Consider the following 6,000-nt stretch of genomic DNA (forward strand, 5'->3'; position numbering starts at 1 on the left):
AGTCACACTGAAGTCAAGTTCACCAGTGGTTACAGGACTGGGGCCTCAGTATGTATACCTTCCATACTGCATGGTCAGGTTACCTTAAATAACTCTTATGTCCTGAAATCTACAGTAATCACAGGATTTTGAAGAACTGGGTTTTTATTATGTTAATCTGTACTTAAATCCCTAACTTCAACTTTACAGTTACAGTCAGAGAAACCAAATAAGAGCCATATGCCTGTTCATTTACAATACTAATGTTGGACAAGAAACTGGTAATGAATAATTATTTTTTGCATCTTTTTCAGCACAGGAACTGTCTACAAATAGACCATGATTTTTTTCACAGTTATTTGTTATCAGAAATTCTTGGTCAGTGGCTTGTTCACAATCAGTTCACTGTGAATATTCAGTTTTCAAAATTTGAAATTGAACTGTTCTGAATGGACACATAAGTCACACAGTAAGTTTTGCCTCTCTGACTAGATAAGCATAACTCAGAATTAGGCCACCACTGTGGACACACACTACAGCAAATTCAAAATGTGCTTTCATCAAATATTCTGCTATATTTGATAAAAAGAATAAACTATGGGTCAGATTCATCAATATGGCCTGACTGCTTATGCCAGTGGTCCCCAACCTTTTTGGCTGGCGCCCGCCAGATGAAGGACCGTGGCAGCGGTTGAGCATCCGCCGAAATTTGGCGGCGACGCTCTGGATGACGTCACTTGTTGGTGGCAAGCGGCGTCATCAAGAGGCATCACTGCCAAAATGCTGCAGAATTTCGACAGCATTTTAGCAGATGCTCAACCGCTGGCCAGGATGCGGGTGCATTTAGATGCCCACACGGGCACCATGGCGCTCACGGGCACCGCGTTGGGGACCCCTGGCTTATGCCATTCAAGCAAAATAAAGCAGTCATAAACCTGATTTAACTTATCAATGATCAGTTAATCTGGACTAATTGCAGCTTTACATAATGGAAGTGCTGCAAGGCAGCTAGAACGTACCAGCGAATCTGGTCCCTTGTGCCTACCAACAGCAATTTGTAATATTTATACCAAAGCAGACACCACCATGCTTTTATAGCTCTAATTTAAAACTTTGTGTTAAAGGTCTAAACAGCTCAAGAGCAGGGAAACACTTGGAAACACTTAACCCACATGCTTACTTTTATACATGAGTAGTTCCATTGCCATTGATAGGACTACTGGTTTGCTTAAAGCTATGTACATGCATGTTTAAAGGATATGGGTTTTGATTAGCAGAGAAGGAAAAAGGTAATAATACACTGTTTTTTTCCATGTTGTGAGTTTGTTTCCTGGTTACAAAATTGCAGTGTGAAGTACAACATATTCATTGCTAATGCAAGTGAATACTATAGCAAGAAAACCATTGCTCTCAGACTGAACACTCAGGTCTTCTGCTGTTTTATGCCAGTATAAATTAATGATAATGTAGACAGGGCCAATCAAAAGAATACTTTCACCAGATTACTCAGAAGGCAAACTTATGGTACTTAGCACATAGAGAACATGCAAAGAGCAGCCCAGGATAGATAGGCCTTGTTCATGCCCTAAGCAACATCTGAGGGCAGAGGAAAGATTCAGACTCATTCAGAATGTTGATCTATCTCACAGAGACTTTGAATCTTAACTGTGCTGCTTTCATAATTGTGTCACCATTTTTCCTGTTACAGTGAATTTAAATGTTGGTGCAGTAGTGAATTCTCTTCTCATAGTACTAAGTTAAGCATTTACTGTGAGAGGTAAACTATGCAAAACTAATAAAAGATTTATTTTAAATTTAGAAGTTGGTATTTCATCTTAACAAACTGGAGTGCTCGTTTACAATTCCTACTATATCTAAGTGACTGCAATCTAAAAATCTCTGCACAACAAATTGTGTTATAAATTATAATCATATACTAATTAAGCACAAAGTTCTAGACTTTAACACTGAAAACAGTCAGACTCCTCTGAGCAAGAATTTGATCCTGCATGCTACACAAACAAAATTCCTATTGTTTTCATAGGGAATTTTGTTTGGGAAAAGTGTCCAGGACATGGCCCTTAGCCTGATGGTGTTCATTTTGATTAATAATCAGATCCTAAGCACATCACCCAGAATGTGCTTAGTGATAACCAATATACACATTTTAAACATTAATACCAGCTAAAAGATGAAACTTCAAGTAGTGCAACTGTGAAATATATTTTTTAAAAAATACAAGACTCCAATCCTGCACGCTGATCATGTGGCTGGTACTCTGTGCCTATGCAGAACCCCCTGACTTCAGTAAGGCTCCCTGCATTTATTAGGAATCTGCCTGGGTGGATCAACTTGGTACCTTAGTGCATAAAGGGCACACGACATAAATACTTTTTCAGTCATGTTTTACAGGACATTGCTGTCCCATTTAGACCACAATTCCAACACACACATAACAGAAACACAAACAAACCCAGTGTTATTATCTAGAGCTGCTTTTACAAGCATTTAATATCTCAGTAATAGCTGCCATAGAAAAATCTTAGATTCAAAGCAAGTATTACTTTCATATAAAAATCTTATAAGGCAATTGGCCACATCTACAGACCTATGTCTCAAAGACATTTCGCTTCTGTTTATACTGAGAAAATTACCCATACTTGTCAATGAGCATCTTAGATGGTAAACTTGCTGGGGAATGAACTAGGAATTTCTCTGTGTTCTGCATACTGCCAAGCACCATTTCTGTACTCAATGCATAATGCAGGTTCCCCAAGGTCTTCCTTGATGGGACTTCCTACAACTATAGCTATTAGCAGTAATGCCTTGAAGGGCATTTTTCACAGCTTTCCCACTAGACATACCAACGTTGGGAGCCCTAGAATAGGCACCCACCATCTGCCACGGTTGTTTTAAGCACCACATCACCTAACTGGCTTAAGACAGGTCTACTGCCAGCCACACTTAGAACAGTGGTAGGAAATGGCAGTTTATATGCACCAGGCAGGGCTGTTATAGGCCCAAGTTGTAGACCAACAGTCATAAGAGGACTCCCAACACTGCTAACACCAGGGGAACTGAGCCAGCCAATATCTGGATCAGCCCAGGCTATCCGAGGGTAAAGGTTGTTTGGCTGGTAGCACAGCCAGGGCCAAACTGTGCTCTCGGCCCAGTGCACGCAGGTGCGTTTCTAACAGGGAGGAGGGGGAGCGGACTGCCCCCGTGTTTCTGGGCAGTGCCCGGAGGACGAGGGAAGCCCCGATCCTGCTCAGGTGCCGCTGGAATACAAGCAGCAGCGCCCAGGCCGAGGCTACAGCAGGCGGCCTGCAGCGAGTCAGGACGGGCGCTGGGCCCGGCCTAACTACACGGCTAGCGGTGCCCACGGTCGCTGTCCCCGCGGCCGGCAGGAAGGAGACACCCGGGGCAGCATCTCCGCAGCAGAGGCACCAACAGGGAGGCCGGGCCTGGCCTGGCGGCGCGGACGGGGAAAGACCCAGGCAGCAGCTGGGCGGCGGTGTTGGAGGAGGGGCGCGCTGCGAACCCTGCCCGGGGAGCTGCGCCCGCCCGCGCGCCAGAGTCCGAACGCCGGCAGCAGCCAGGGGCGCGCGGGAGGCCCCCGGGGTCGGCCCAGCCATTGGGCACGAGAGGCGGCTTCGTCACCGCCTGCCGCGGGGAGGCCGGAGGGAGGCAGTGCTGGGGCTTGTATAACAACACGGGGGGGGGGGGGGTGAGCGACACCCTCCCCCCACTCGTACTCCCCCCGACCCGAGCACCGGCCCCAGCGGGAAACGGGGCTCCCGCCTGCAGGCCCGGCCGGGGGCGCTGCCCATAAGCCCCCAGCCCGGGCCTGCAGCAGCCGCCGCCAGAACCTCCGCAGGGAGTAGCGGCCCCCACCCCCCTCTAAGGCCTCTGGGCTGCAACAAGTGCCGTGGCCGAGCCCCGCACATCCGGGGATCCGCTCCTAACCCAGGCCCGGCCTGCCGCTTGCTCCCTGGGCCGAGCGGGGAAGGGGTTACTCGGCCCCTCCCAACGTGCACAGCCCGGGAGGAACCGCTGCCCTGCGCCCTTGCTGTGACTCCGGCTCCCTCCCCCGAGGCTGCTGAGCAGCAATTGCTCCTGCTCGGTACATGTCTCACCGCGGCTTCCCTGCCACCAGCATCGGGCCCCGAACCCAGCTGGATCCCCGCGGCCCGGGGGCGCCGATCACCTGCAGGAAATGTCCGCAGCCTCCCCACCCCCCTTCAGCTCCGCCACTCCATTAACTTTCCGTGTGCCGCAGTTACGGGGGGTCAGGCTCGCGCAGCGGGGGTAGAAGTTGCTGCTTTTATGTCCCTCTGTGTTGTCTGGCGTCTTTTTCGCCTGTTTCTTTTCCCAGTCCAACTCTCTCGCTCGCTCGCTTTCCCATCCGTCACAGCGGGAGAATTAAATGCTTCCCTCCTTTGTTTCCGTTGTTGATCATCTCCCCCCATTAGACTCAAAATAAATTCAAAGCCAAAACCCTGCGGATCTGAACACAGTCGGTCTCGACGCGGTCCGAGACAAACACATGTCCTTCCTTCCAGTCGATCACCTTCCCTGCCTTTTCAAATGCAAAAGTGAAATTAACCTTCCTTTCCCTAGCAGCAGCTTCACTTAAAATCATATGATCCATAACACCGCTGACCTTTTATTTTTAAATCAATATTAATTATTTGAGAGCAGGCACTTCCTGTTTGCCAAACATTTGTGTAAATCCACATACAGAGACAGTAGTAGTTTAAAAAAATTACCTTGTTTAATGTGTTATTCGCGGTATTTATATAATTCCTCAAGGTTAGCGCTGTTGCCAGGGGATGCAAAATGGAAATGAAAACACTCAGCTGAATAATCGCAGGAGCAAAACTAAAAGTTACTCCCTCAGCTTTGGCTGAGAAGAGTCCAGATCGAAAGCAAAACAAGGAGAGGAAACTGCGAGGAGCTGAGGCTTGGAAATTCCCCCCACCTCTCCCCGGCCTGTTTGTGCAAAGGGGGTGGCGGCTGAGATGGGAGAGGTGCGGAAGTTTACCGCAGCCTTTCATTGGCAGACACAGCCGCTTTCATCATTTCTCGGAAAAGTCGATTTCATTTTCACTTCCCTCCAGCAGCGGCAGCGAGCAGCAGTGTTAGTGTGTTGAAGGCAGAGAGAGACAGAAAGAGCTTTCAGTTCCAGGGCATAGAAAACTAAAGACACAAGACGGCAGCCTCATGTTTTTCCCCTCCTCCAAACAATCCACAAATAAGTGACTGGGAGATTGTTCTCTCTAGTGTGGAGTGGGATTTGAGGTGGCAAATGTCCCAATCTCCAGATCTCTATGGAAATACAGGGTTTAAAGGGAAATAAATGTATGTACTGAAATTGGGCATGCACAAGCCTGAAAATAAAATGGTATGGAAAACAAACCTAGTGTCTAAAGTACATAAGAAATGGACCAAAATTAAAAGCCAAGTCAATATGGTTGGTTGAAGCTAAAATAGGTCCACAAATTCTGTATGTTTGACAAGCACAACTCAGGTCTGTGCTACAACTACACTGAGTATGTGCAAAAACAAGGAGGAGTCCTTGTGGCACCTTAGAGACTAACAAATTTATTTGGGCATAAGCTTTCGTGGGTGCATTCTAGCCCATGAAAGCTTATGCCCAAATACATTTGTTAGTCTCTAAGGTGCCACAAGGACTCATCGTTGTTTTTGCTGATACAGAGTAACACGGCTACCACTTTGAAAACTGAGTATGTACGAATTCAGCAGTTTGCCAGTGTATTCATGGCCAGCACATACTCAGTTTCTTCACAGAAAGATCTATCTTATGTGCAGTTTGACCACTGCATCTGAAAATCTTAAGTTTAATTTTCAAGCCTTCCGTTAGTCTTTATTCAAAGCTTCAGCTGTCACTGAAATAGTATATATTTCCCATCTTGGGCCCCAATTCCACATGTCTTTGCTCAAATGGAGTATGAGTAAAGGTTTGCAGGAATAGGCCTTAGGATTATTCAGATCTTTTCA

At 47.0% G+C, this 6,000-nt stretch overlaps 1 protein-coding gene across 5 annotated transcripts in view; it reads right to left on the reverse strand.

Moving 5' to 3' along the window:
* IRF2 (interferon regulatory factor 2) overlaps window positions 1–4,993 on the reverse strand; it is a 67,482-nt gene extending 62,489 nt beyond the window's left edge. For 2 of the 5 annotated variants that reach the window (XM_050945356.1, XM_050945359.1), the window contains exon 1: window positions 4,749–4,993. The gene's annotated coding sequence lies outside the window, so the exon portion shown is untranslated. Of the gene's footprint in view, window positions 1–4,115; window positions 4,428–4,748 lie in introns of those variants that run through there. The other 3 variants (XM_050945355.1, XM_050945357.1, XM_050945358.1) reach the window with 3 other exon arrangements.
* Window positions 4,994–6,000: the final 1,007 nt, after the last annotated feature.

This window comes from Gopherus flavomarginatus, chromosome 3, assembly GCF_025201925.1.
Source record: "Gopherus flavomarginatus isolate rGopFla2 chromosome 3, rGopFla2.mat.asm, whole genome shotgun sequence".
NCBI lineage: Eukaryota > Metazoa > Chordata > Testudines > Testudinidae > Gopherus > Gopherus flavomarginatus.